General features: G+C 33.4%; 1 protein-coding gene across 3 annotated transcripts in view; it reads right to left on the minus strand.

The window, feature by feature from the left end:
- The window catches only part of LOC148941180 (uncharacterized), a 36,913-nt gene extending 23,340 nt beyond the window's left edge, over nucleotides 1–13,573 (minus strand). For 2 of the 3 annotated variants that reach the window (XM_089103832.1, XM_089103835.1), the window contains exon 1: nucleotides 13,233–13,335. The gene's annotated coding sequence lies outside the window, so the exon portion shown is untranslated. Of the gene's footprint in view, nucleotides 1–13,232; nucleotides 13,336–13,515 lie in introns of those variants that run through there. The other variant, XM_089103831.1, reaches the window with a different exon arrangement.
- Between the last annotated feature and the right edge of the window lie 286 nt (nucleotides 13,574–13,859).

Raw genomic sequence — 13,859 nt, forward strand, 5'->3', positions numbered from 1 at the left:
GGGAAGAGGTTTTTAAAATCCCCCTTCCCCCCAAACTCAAAATTTTCCAAAATTCTACTTTAGAAGCTTTTAAAATATTTCTAAAGCCCTAATAGATAGAGTGCTAAAAACATAAGAATCGACTTCAGAGGACACGTTATATCACGGGAAGAGATTATTGAAATCCCACTTCCCCCCAAACTAAAAATTTTCCAAAATTCTACTTTAGAAGCTTTTTAAATATTTCTAATGCACTAACAGATAGAGTGCTAAAAACATTAGAATCGACTTCAGAGGACACGTTATATCACAGGAAGAGGTTTTAAAACCCCCCTTCCCCCAAACTCAAAATTTTCCAAAATTCTACTTTAGAAGCTTTTTAAATATGTCTAAAGCACTAATAGATAGAGTGCTAAAAACATTAGAATAGACTTCAGAGGACACGTTATATCACGGGAAGAGGTTTTTAAAACCCCCTTCCCCCCAAACTCAAAATTTTCCAAAATTCTACTTTAGAAGCTTTTAAAATATTTCTAAAGCATTAATAGATAGAGTGCTAAAAACATTAGAATCAACTTCAGAGGACACGTTATATCATGGGAAGAGGTTTTTAAAACCCCCGTCCCCCCAAACTCAAAATTTTCCAAAATTCTACTTTAGAAGCTTTTTAAATATTTCTAAAGCACTAATAGATAGAGCACTACAAATATCAGAATCGACTTCAGAGGACAAATTATGTTACGGGAGATGTTTTTGGAATCCCCCTTCCCCCCAAACTCAAAATTTTCCAAAATTCTACTTTAGAAGCTTTTTAAATATTTCTAAAGCATTAATAGATAGAGTGCTAAAAACATCAGAATCGACTTCAGAGGACACTTTATATCACGGGAAGAGGTTTTTAAATCCCCCTTCCCCCCAAGCTCAAAAATTTCCAAAATTTTACTTTAGAAGCTTTTTTAAACATTTCTAAAGCACTAATAGATAGAGCTCTACAAATATCATAATCGACTTCAGAGGAAAATTTATATCACGGGAAGAGGATTTTAAAATCCTCCTTCCCCCCTAACTCAAAATTTTCCCTAATTCTACTTTAGAAGCTTTTTAGATATTTTTAAAGCACTAATAGATAGAGCGATAAAGATATTAGAATCGACTTCAGAGGACATATTATGTTGTGGGAAAATGTTTCTTAAATCCCCCTTCCCCCCAAACTCAAAATTTTCCAACATTCTACTTTAGAAGCTTTTAAAATATTTCTAAAGCCCTAACAGATAGAGTGGTAAAACATCAGAATCGACTTCAGAGGACACGTTATATCACGGAAAGAGGTTATTGAAATCCCACTTCCCCCCAAACTCAAATTTTTCCAAAATTCTACTTTAGAAGCTTTTTAAATATTTCGAAAGCACTAATAGATAGAGTGCTAAAAACATTAGAATCGACTTCAGAGGACACGTTATATCACAGGAAGAGGTTTTTAAAACCCCCCTTCCCCCCAAACTCAAAATTTTCCAAAATTCTACTTTAGAAGCTTTTTAAATATTTCTAAAGCACTAATAGATAGAGCGCTAAAAACATTAGAATCGACTTCAGAGGACACGTTATATCACGGGAAGAGGTTTTTAAAACCCCCTTCCCCCCAAACTCAAAATTTTCCAAAATTCTACTTTAGAAGCTTTTTAAATATTTCTAAAGCGCTAATAGATAGAGCTCTACAAACATCAGAATCTACTTCAGAAGACAACCTATATCATGGGAAGATGTTTTTGAAATCCCCCTTCACCCCACACTCAAAATTTTCTAAAATTCTACTTTAGAAGCTGTTTAAATATTTCTAAAGCACTAATAGAAAGAGCGCTACAAATATCAGAATCGACTTCAGAGGACAAATTATGTTATGAGAAGATGTTTTTGAAATCCTCCTTCCCCCCAAACTCAAAATTGGCCAAAATTCTACTTTAGAAGCTTTTTTTATATTTCTAAAGCACTAATAGATAGAGCGATAAAAAGATCAGAATCAACCTCAGAGGACACGTTATGTCACGTGAAGATTCTTTGAAAACTTCCCGTCCACCCAAACTTAACATTTTCCAAAATTCTACTTCATAAGCTTTTAAAATATTTATAATGCCTTAATCCATATAGTGCTAAAACATAAGACTCAACTTCAGAGGTCACATTATGTAAAAGGAAGATGTTTTTTAAATCCCCCTTCCCCCCAAACTAAAAATTTTCCAAAATTCTACTTTAGAAGCTTTTTAAATATTTCTAAGGCACTAACAGTTAGAGTGCTAAAAACATTAGAATCGACTTCAGAGGACACGTTATATCACAGGAAGAGGTTTTTAAAACCCCCTTCCCCCCAAACTCAAAATTTTCCAAAATTCTACTTTAGAAGCTTTTTAAATATGTCTAAAGCACTAAAAGATAGAGTGCTAAAAACATTAGAATAGACTTTAGAGGACACGTTATATCACGGGAAGAGGTTTTTAAAATCCCCTTCCCCCCAAACTCAAAATTTTCCAAAATTCAACTTTAGAAGCTTTTTAAATATTTCTAAAACACTAATAGATAGAGCGCTACAAATATCAGAATCCACTTCAGAGGACAAATTATGTTACGGGAAGATGTTTTTTTAATCCCCCTTCCCCCCAAACACAAAATTTTAAAAAATTATACTTTATAAGATTTTTAAATATTTCTAAAGCATTAATAGATAGAGTGCTAAAAACATCAGAATCGACTTCAGAGGACACGTTATATCACGGGAAGAGATTTTAAAAACCCCCCTTCCCCCCAAACTCAAAATTTTCCAAAATTATATTTTATAATCTTTTTAAATATTTATAAAGCAATAATAGATAGAGATCTAAAAATATCAGAATCGACTTCAGAGGACAATTTATGTTACTGGAAGATGTTTTTTGAATCCCCCTTCCCCCCAAACTCAAAATTTTCCAAAATTTTACTTTAGAAGCTTTTTAAATATTTCTAAAGCACTAATAGATAGAGTGCTCAAAACATTAGAATCGACTTCAGAGGACACGTTATATCACGGGAAGAGGTTTTTAAAACCCCCTTCCCCCCTAACTCAAAATTTTCCAAAATTCTACTTTAGAAGCTTTTTAAATATTTCTAAAGCGCTTATAGCTAGAGCGCTACAAACATCAGAATCGACTTCAGAAGACAAATTATGTTATGGGAAGATGTTTTTGAAATCCTCCTTCCCCCCAAACTCAAAATTTTCCGAAATTCTACTTTAGAAGCTTTTTAAATATTTCTAAAGCACTAATAGATAGAGCGCTACAAATATCAGAATCAACTTCAGAGGACAAATTGTGTTATGGGAAGATGTTTTTGAAATCCTCCTTCCCCCAAACTCAAAATTGTCCAAAATTCTACTTTAGAAGTTTTTTTTATATTTCTAAAGCACTAATAGATAGAGCGCTAAAAATATCAGAATCGACTTCAGAGGAGAAGTTATGTCATGGGAAGAGGTTTTTTAAATCCCCCTTCCCCCCAAACTCAAAATTTTCCAAAATTCTACTTTAGAAGCTTTTTAAATATTTCTAAAGCACTAATAGATAGAGTGCTAAAAACATCAGAATCGACTTCAGAGGACACGTTATATCACGGGAAGAGGTTATTGAAATCCCACTTCCCCCCAAACTCAAAATTTTCCAAAATTCTACTTTAGAAGCTTTTTAAATATTTCTAAAGCACTAATATATAGAGCTCTACAAATATAAGAATCGACTTAAGAGGACAAATTATATTATGGGAAGATGTTTTTGAAATCCCCCGTCCCCCCAATCTCAAAATTTTCCAAAATTCTACTTTAGAAGCTTTTAAAATATTTCTAAAGCACTAATAGATAGAGTGCTCAAAACATCAGAATCAACTTCAGAGGACACGTTATATCACGGGAAGAGGTTTTTAAAACCCCCTTCCCCCCTAACTCAAAATTTTCCAAAATTCTACTTTAGAAGCTTTTTAAATATTTCTAAAGCGCTTATAGCTAGAGCGCTACAAACATCAGAATCGACTTCAGAAGACAAGTTCTGTCATGGGAAGATGTTTTTGAAATCCCCTTTCCCCCCTAAATCAAAATTTTCCGAAATTCTACTTTATAATCTGTTTAAACATTTTTAAAGCACTAATAGATAGAGAGCTACAGATATCAGAATTAACTTCAGAGGACAAATTATTATGAGAAAATGTTTCTGAAATCCTCCTCCCCCCCAAACTCAAAATTGGCCAAAATTCTACTTTAGAAGTTTTTTTTATATTTCTAAAGCACTAATAGATAGAGCACTACAATTATCAGAATCGACTTCAGAGGAGAAGTTATATCACGGGAAAAGGTTCTTAAAACCCTCCTTCCCCCCAAACTCAAAAATTTTCAAAATTATACATTAAAAGCTTTTTAAATATTTCTAAAGCACTAATAGATAGAGTGCTAAAAACATCAGAATCGACTTCAGAGGACACGTTATATCACGGGAAGAGGTTATTGAAATCCCACTTCCCCCCAAACTAAAAATTTTCCAAAATTCTACTTTAGAAGCTTTTTAAATATTTCTAAGGCACTAACAGATAGAGTGCTAAAAACATTAGAATCGACTTCAGAGGACACGTTATATCACAGGAAGAGGTTTTTAAAATCCCCCTTCCCCCCAAACTCAAAATTTTCCAAAATTCTACTTTAGAAGGTTTTTAAATATTTCTAAAGCACTAATAGATAGAGCGCTAAAAACATAAGAATAGACTTCAGAGGACACGTTATATCACGGGAAGAGATTTTTAAAACCCCCCTTCCCCCCAAACTCAAAATTTTCCAAAATTCCACTTCATAAGCTTTTTAAATATTTCCAAAATACTAACAGATGGAGAACTACAAATATAAAACTTGACTTAAGAGGACAAATTGTGGTATGAGAAGATGTTGTTTGAATCTCCCTTCACCCAAAACTCAAAATTTTCCAAAATTCTACTTTAGAAACTTTTTAAATATTTCTAAAGCATTAATAGATAGAGTGCTAAAAACATCAGAATCGACTTCAGAGGACACGTTATATGACGGGAAGAGGTTTTTAAAATCCCCCTTTCCCCAAAACTCAAAATTTTCCAAAATTCTACTTTAGAAGATTTTTAAATATTTCTAAAGAACTAATAGATAGAGCACTACAAATATAAGAATCAACTTCAGAGGACAAATTATGGTATGGGAAGATGTTTTTGAAATCCCCCTTCCCCCCAAACTCAAAATTTTCCAAAATTCTACTTTAGAAGCTTTTTAAATATTTCTAAAGCATTAATAGATAGAGTGCTAAAAACATCAAAATCGACTTCAGAGGACACTTTATATCACGGGAAGAGGTTTTTAAATCCCCCTTCCCCCCAAGCTCAAAAATTTCCAAAATTTTACTTTAGAAGCTTTTTTAAACATTTCTAAAGCACTAATAGATAGAGCGCTACAAATTTCAGAATCGACTTCAGAGGACACGTTATATCACGGGAAGATGTTTTTAAAATCCCCCTTCCCCCCAAGCTCAAAATTTTCCAAAATTTTATTTTAGAAGCTTTTTAAATATTTCTAAAGCACTAATAGATAGAGTGTTAAAAACATCAGAATCGACTTCAGAGGACACGTTATATCACGGGAAGAGGTTTTTAAAATCCCCCTTCCCCCCAAACTCAACATTTTCTAAAATTCTACTTTAGAAGCTTTTTAAACATTTTTATAGCGTAAAGACTTGGAACGCTAAAGATATCATACTTGCAGTCAGATGAAATTTTTTTGTGTTGGAAAAAATTACTGAGCTCCTCCTTCCCCCCAAACTCAAAATTGTCCAAAATCTTTCTGACGAAGTACTTAATAAATTTCTAAGGACCTAATACAGGGAGCACTAAACAATTAAGACTTGACTTCAGAGGACACGTTATATCACGGGAAGAGGTTTTTAAAATCCCCCTTCCCCGAAACTCAAAATTTTCCAAAATTCTACTTTAGAAGCTTTTAAAATATTTCTAAAGCACTAATAGATAGAGTTCTAAAAGCATCAGAATCGACTTCAGAGGACACCTTATATCAGGGAAAGAGGTTATTGAAATCCCACTTCTCCCCAAACTCAAAATTTTCCAAAATTCTACTTTAGAAGCTTTTTAAATATTTCTAAAGCACTAATAGATAGAGTGCTAAAAACATTAGAATCGACTTCAGAGGACACGTTATATCACGGGAAGAGGTTTTTAAAACCCCCCTTCCCCCCAAACACAAAATTTTTCAAAATTCTACTTTAGAATATTTTTAAATATGTCTAAAGCAATAATAGATAGAGTGATAAAAACATCAGAATCAACTTCAGAGGACACGTTATATCACGGGAAGAGGTTTTTAAAAACCCCTTCCCCCCAAACTCAAAATTTTCCAAAATTCTACTTTAGAAGCTTTTTAAATATTTCTAAAGCACTAATAGATAGAGCACTACAAATATCAGAATCAACTTCAGAGGACAAATTATGTTACGGGAAGATGTTTTTGGAATCCCCCTTCCCCCCAAACTCAAAATTTTTCAAAATTCTACTTTAAAAGCTTTTTAAATATTTCTAAACCACTAATAGATAGAGTGCTAAAAACATCAGAATCGACTTCAGAGGACACGTTATATCATGGGAAGAGGTTTTTAAAACCCCCTTCCCCCTAAACTCAAAATTTTTCAAAATTCTACTTTAGAAGCTTTTTAAATATTTCTAAAGCACTAATAGATAGAGCACTACAAATATCAGAATCGACTTCAGAGGACAAATTATGTTACGGGAAGATGTTTTTGGAATCCCCCTTCCCCCAAACTCAAAATTTTCCAAAATTCTACTTTAGAAGCTTTTTAAATATTTCTAAAGCATTAATAGATAGAGTGCTAAAAACATCAGAATCGACTTCAGAGGACACTTTATATCACGGGAAGAGGTTTTTAAAATCCCCCTACCCCCCAAACTCAAAATTTCCAAAATTTTAATTTAGAAGCTTTTTTAAATATTTCTAAAGCACTAATAGATAGAGCGCTACAAATTTCAGAATCGACTTCAGAGGATAAGTTATATCACGGGAAGAGGTTTTTAAAATCCCCCTTCCCCCCTAACTCAAAATTTTCCAAAATTTTATTTTAGAAGCTTTTTAAATATCTCTAAACCACTAATAGATAGAGTGCTAAAAACATCAGAATCGACTTCAGAGGACACGTTATATCACGGGAAGATGTTTTTAAAATCACCCTTCACCTCAAACTCAGAATTTTCCAAAATTCTACTTTAGAAGCTTTTTCAATATTTCTAAAACACTAAGAGATAGGTCGCTAAGAACATTAGAATTAACTTAAAAGGACAGATTGTGCTTTGGAAGGATGTTTTTCAAATTCCTCCTTCAGCCAAAACTAAAATTTTCTATAATTGTACTTTATAAACTTTTGCAATATTTCTAAAGCACTAATAGATAGAGCGCTACAAATATCAGAATCGACTTCAGAGGACAAACTGTGTTACGGGAAGATGTTTTTGGAATCCCCCTTCCCCCCAAACTCAAAATTTTACAAAATTCTACTTTAGAAGCTTTTTTAAATATTTCTAAAGCATTGATAGATAGAGTACTAAAAACATCAGAGTCGACTTTAGAGGACACTTTATATCACGGGAAGAGGTTTTTAAATCCCCCTTCCCCCCAAACTCAAAAATTTCCAAAATTTTACTTTAGAAGCTTTATTAAATATTTCTAAAGCACTAATAGATAGAGTGCTAAAAACATCAGAATCGACTTCAGAGGACACGTTATATCACGGGAAGAGGTTTTTGAAATCCCCCTTCGCCCCAAATTCAAAATTTTCCAAAATTCTACTTTAGAAGCTTTTTAAATATTTCTAAAGCACCAATAGATAGAGCGCTACAAATATCAGAATCGATTTCAGAGGACAAATTATGTTATGGAAAGATCTTTTTGAAATCCTCCTTCCCCCAAAACTCAAAATTGTCCAAAATTCTACTTTAGAAGCTTTATTAAATATTTCTAAAGCACTAATAGATAGAGCACTACAAATATCAGAATCGACTTCAGAGGACAAATTGTGTTACGGGAAGATGTTTTTGGAATCCCCCTTCCCCCCAAACTTAAAATTTTACAAAATTCTACTTTAGAAGCTTTTTAAATATTTCTAAAGCATTGATAGATAGAGTGCTAAAAACATCAGAATCGACTTCAGAGGACACGTTATATCACGGGAAGAGGTTTTTAAAATCCCCCTTCCCCCCAAACTCAAAAATTTCCAAAATTTTAATTTGGAAGCTTTTTTAAACATTTCTAAAGCACTAATAGATAGAGCGCTACAAATATCAGAATCGACTTCAGAGGACACGTTATATCACGGGAAGAGGTTTTTAAAATCCCCCTTCCACCCTAACTCATAATTTTCCAAAATTTTATTTAGAAGCTTTTTAAATATTTCTAAAGCACTAATAGATAGAGTGCTAAAAACATCAGAATCGACTTCAGAGGACACGTTATATTAGGGGAAGAGGTTTTTAAAATCCCCCTTCCCCCCAAACTCAAAATTTTCCAAAATTCTACTTTAGAAGCTTTTTAAATATTTCTAAAGCACTAATAGATAGAGCGTTACAAATATCAGAATCGACTTTAGAGGCCAAATTATGTTATGTGAAGATGTTTTTGAAATCATCCTTCCCCCCAAACTCAAAATTTTCCAAAATTCTACTTTAGAAGCTTTTTAAATATTTCTAAAGCACTAATAGATAGAGCGCTACAAATATCAGAATCGACTTCAGAGGAAAAATTATGTTATGGGAAAATGTTTTTGAAATCCCCTTCCCCCCAAACTCAAAATTTTCCAAAATTCTACTTTAGAAGCTTTTTAAATATTTCTAAAGCACTAATAGATAGAGCACTACAAATATCAGAATCGACTTCAGAGGACAAATTATGTTACGGGAAGATGTTTTTGGAATCCCCCTTTCCCCCAAACTCAAAATTTTCCAAAATTGTACTTTAGAAGCTTTTTAAATATTTCTAAAGCGCTAAGACGTAGAACGTTACAAACAGCCGAATCGACTTTAGAGGACAATTTGTGTCATGGGAAGATGTTTTTGAAATCCCCCTTCCCCCCAAACTCAAAATTTTCCAAAATTCTACTTTAGAATCTTTTTTAATATTTCTAAAGCACTAATAGATAGAGCACTACAAATATCAGAATCGACTTCAGAGGACAAATTATGTTACGGGAAGATGCTTTTGGAATCCCCCTTCCCCCCAAACTCAAAATTTTCCAAAATTCTACTTTAGAAGCTTTTTAAATAACATCTTCCCATGACATAACTTGTCCTCTTAAGTTGATTCTGATGTTTGTAGCACTCTGTGTCTTACCTACAACCCAGCACCATGCCGGCGCATCAACCAAATGCGGCCAATGAGAGGCTCGGTTGACCGCCACTGAAGGGTCACAATGTTGCTGGCATGCCGCTGGAAGAGGCGGTGGTGTTTGGGTGACTTTGAATTAATTATGCAGCAAGTCTTTATTGCATCAACCGCAAAGTTGAAGCTTTTCTTTTCTCGTGAGGTTTAATTATTTTGATTTTCCTGATTAGAAATCAAGCAGGGCTTGCACTATTCCCAAATTTTCGGGGATTTTCCCAGAAATCTCTGTACTACCCCCAAAAAAATTTTGTTCCCCAAATCCCTAAAACTTATCCAATCATGTTGCCACCCCTACTGATTTATCACTAGTGACTATCCCTGCCAAGTATTACTTTTTACACCAAAATTCTTCACTACTCTCTTGTACGTTAATTTTTATTTCTTATGTTACTTTGCATATAAACCAGAAATATATAATTGCAATATACACGGTTTTTCATATGCTGACAAAAGTATCGTCTTTATGAGATTAAGTAATAAAAATAATTTTTTTTTTTTAACTGACAGTAAGGAGCAACATTAAAACTTAAAACGAACAGCAATTATACCGTATATGAAAGGGACTGTCCCCTCCTCCACACCTTGCTCTTAACGTTACTTTAGCGTAAAGAGCTAGGGGTTGAGGAGGGGACAGCCCCTTCCATATACGGAATAATTATTGTTCATTTTAAGTTTTAACGTCGCTCCTTACTTTCAGTTTCAGTTCTTACTTACTTTCAATTAAGAAGCTTCTAAAGTAGAATTTTGAGAAAATTTTGAGTTTGGGGGGAAGGGGGATTTTAATAACCTCTTCCCGTGATATAACGTGTCCTCTGAAGTTGATTCTGATTTTTTTAGCACTCTATCTAGTAGTGCTTTAGAAATATTTAAAAAGCTTTTAAAATAAAATTTTTGAAAATTTTGAGTTAGGGGGGAAAGGGGGATTTACAAAACAACTTCCAGTGATATAAGGAGTCCTCTGAAGACATTCTGAAATTTGTAGCGCTATATCTATTAGTGCTTTAGAAATATTCAAAAAAGCTTCTAAAGTAAAATTTTGGAAATTTTTGAGTTTGGGGGGAAGGGGGATTTAAAAACCTCTTCCCGTGATATAACGGGTCCTCTGAAGTCGATTCTAATGTTTTGAGCACTATATCTATTAGTGCTTTAGAAATATTTAAAAAGCTTCTAAAGTAGAATTTTGGAAAAATTTGAGTTTGGGGGGAAGGGGGATTTTAAAAACATCTTCCCGAGATATAATGTGCCCTCTGAAGTAGATTCTGATGTTTTTACCACTCTTTCTATTAGTGCTTTAGGAATATTTAAAAAGCTTCTAATGTATAATTTTGGAAAATTTTGAGTTTGACGCGAAAAGGGATTTCAAAAACATCTTCCCATGACACAAATTGTCCTCTAATGTCGATTCTGCTGTTTGTATCGTTCCATGTCTCAGCACTATATAAATATTTAAAAAAGCTTCTGAAGTAGAATTTTGGAAAATTTTGATTTTGGAGGGAAGGGGGATTTCAAAAACATCTTCCCGTGAAATAATATGTCCTCTGAAGTTGATTCTGACGTTTTTAGTGCTCTATCTATTAGTGCTTTAGATATATTTAAAATGCTTCTAAAGTAGAATTTTGGAAAATTTTGAGTTTGGGGGGGAAGGGGGATTTTAAAAACCTCTTCCCGTGATATAACGTGTCCTCTGAAGTCGATTCTGATGTTTTTAGCACTCTATCTATTAGTGCTTTAGAAATAATTTAAAAGATTGATACTTAAAATCTTTGAAATTTTTGAGTTTGGGAGGAAGGGGGATTTTGAAAACCTCTTCCTATGATAAAAAGTATCATCTGAAGTTGAGTCTGAAATTTTTAGCGCTATATCAATTAGTGCTTAAAATGCATTTAAAAAGCTACAAAATTAGAATTTTGGAAATTTTTGAGTTAGGGTGGAAGGGGGATTTAAAAACCTCTTCCTATGATATAACGTGTCCTCTGAAGTTGATTCTGATGTTTTTAGCACTCTATCTATTAATGCTTTAGAAATATTTAAAAAGCTTCTAAAGTAGAATTTTGGAAAATTTTGAGTTTGGGCGGTAGGGGGATTCCAAAAACATCTTCCGGTAACATAATTTGTCCTCTGAAGTCGATTCTGATATTTGTAGTGCTCTATCTATTAGAGCTTTAGAAATATTTTAAAAGCTTCTAAAGTAGAATTTTGGAAAATTTTGAGTTTGGGGGGAAGGGGGTTTTAAAAACCTCTTCCCGTGATATAACGTGTCCTCTGAAGTTGACTCTAATGTTTTTAGTACTCTATCTATTAGGGCTTTAGAAATATTTAAAAAACTTCTAAAATAGAATTTTGGAAAATTTTGAGTTTGGGGGGAAGGGGGTTTTAAAAACCTCTTCCCGTGATATAATGTGTCCTCTGAAGTCGATTCCAATGTTTTTAGCACTCTATCTATTAGTGCTTTAGAAATATTTAAAAAGCTTCTAAAGTAGAATTTTGGAAAATTTTGAGTTTGGAGAAAGTGGGATTTCAATAACCTCTTCCCGTGATATAACGTGTCCTCTGAAGTCGATTCTGATGTTTTTAGCACTCTATCTATTAATGCTTTAGAAATATTTAAAAAGCTTCTGAAGTAGAATTTTGGAAAATTTTGAGTTTGGGGGGAAGAGGGATTTTAAAAACCTCTTCCCATGATATAACGTCTCCTCTGAAGTTGATTCTGATGTTTTTAGCACTCTATCTATTAGTGCTTTAGAAATATTTTAAAAGCTTCTAAAGTAGAATTTAGGAAAATTTTGAGTTTGGGGGGAAGGGGAATTTAAAAACCTCTTCCCTTGATATAACGTCTCCTCTGAAGTCGATTCTGATGTTTTTAGCACTCTATCTTTTATTACTTTAGAAATACTTTAAAAGCTTCTAAAGTAGAATTTTAGAAAATTTTGAGTTTGGGTGGAAGAGGGATTTCAAAAACATCTTCCCATGACATAATTTGTCCTCTAAAAAACAATTAGGTTATTTTTACTGGTCCCTCTTGTCAAATCCTTTCCCTAATTAATACAGTTTAAATGGTCTTATCAACACAGAGGTGTTTGGCATGTGCCTACTACCCTCAAGGGTAAGGGTTTCTGATAAGCAAAGTTGTGACATCACAACAAGCCTGGTTTTATTATACCATAACAATAGTCAGCAATGATATGAAATTAAATGGTTTAGGATTTAAATATGATTTTGGAAAATATTTTAATGAACAAGGTTAAAAGCTAAAGTTGTGTAAGGTAAGCAGTGATTTATAATTATGATAGTAATATAGGATGAAATATGAGTTCAAACAACTAGTAATGTGCAGTAATTTACCATTATATAGAGGGGGGAGGAGTGGAGGTAAGTACTTCAAAGTACCTTCCCAGGACATACCTTAGCATGAGTTAAAACAACTAGTAATGTGCAGTAAGTTACCATAATATAGAGGGGGGAGGAGTGGAGGTAAGTGCTTCAAAGTACCTTCTGGGACATACCTTAGCATGTACATATATCCCTGAAAGTTTCATTTTCCTAACCCAACCCCTTTCCAAGATAGCCAAAAGTAACTAAAGTAGAATTTTACCCAAATATCAATTATGATAGCCTAATTTCTCTGTTTAGTGTTTCAAGACACCAAAATATAGGCTATGTTGTGTTCAAAACCTAGTATTGTTTCTTCCCTTTCCCTATGACTGTTCAATCCTTTGAAAAAAAACCTAGCCTAGGCTCCTAAATCTATGTTCATGTGGGACTAGACTTGCTTTACCTGGAATTTATTTTTTTCTGAGGAACAATCTATTGCTAGCACATATGGAATTTGTATTTCAAGTTTTCAACTATAGGAAATTTGATTGCCAAAAGTACACAGAGAAGCCCAAAATAATGCCAATATTTAGTAATAACAAATAAAAACAGAAACAAAATAGGCTATGAAAGTCACTGATTAGTTCACCTCAGTAGAACAGTGAAAAACAATCATACATGGAGTATCAACCACTTTTGTAGAAAATCACCTTGGTAAATATTTTGCAGTTCATATATTGACTTACAAATAAAGTGAACATAACACTTGATGCTTTTTTTGTGCTCTTTTTTGTTTGGGGTTTGAAAGATTTGACCACTAGTTTAATGGGCTTCTACTTTCCAGTCTTAAATTTCGAGGATAAGTCATTCACGATTCGGGGATTTTTCGGGGGAAAAAAAAAATAGAATTTCGTTACGAAAATTTGGGAGCCAAAATTGGTTTTAGCTTTGTTTTCAGGCTCAAGTAGGGCTTGGATCCACGTTGTAAATCAAACCTTTTACAGAGTAGGTTTTAGAGCTAGAGCACGGTATTGGAACTCTTAGCTGAAAACGCTTATTGCTGATATTGCAGCAAACTTCAAAATTGTTT

The sequence above is a fragment of the Artemia sp. Qi Xiang Cuo genome, chromosome 18 (genome assembly GCF_049724085.1).
Source record: "Artemia sp. Qi Xiang Cuo chromosome 18, ASM4972408v1, whole genome shotgun sequence".
In the NCBI taxonomy this organism is placed as follows: domain Eukaryota; kingdom Metazoa; phylum Arthropoda; class Branchiopoda; order Anostraca; family Artemiidae; genus Artemia; species Artemia sp. Qi Xiang Cuo.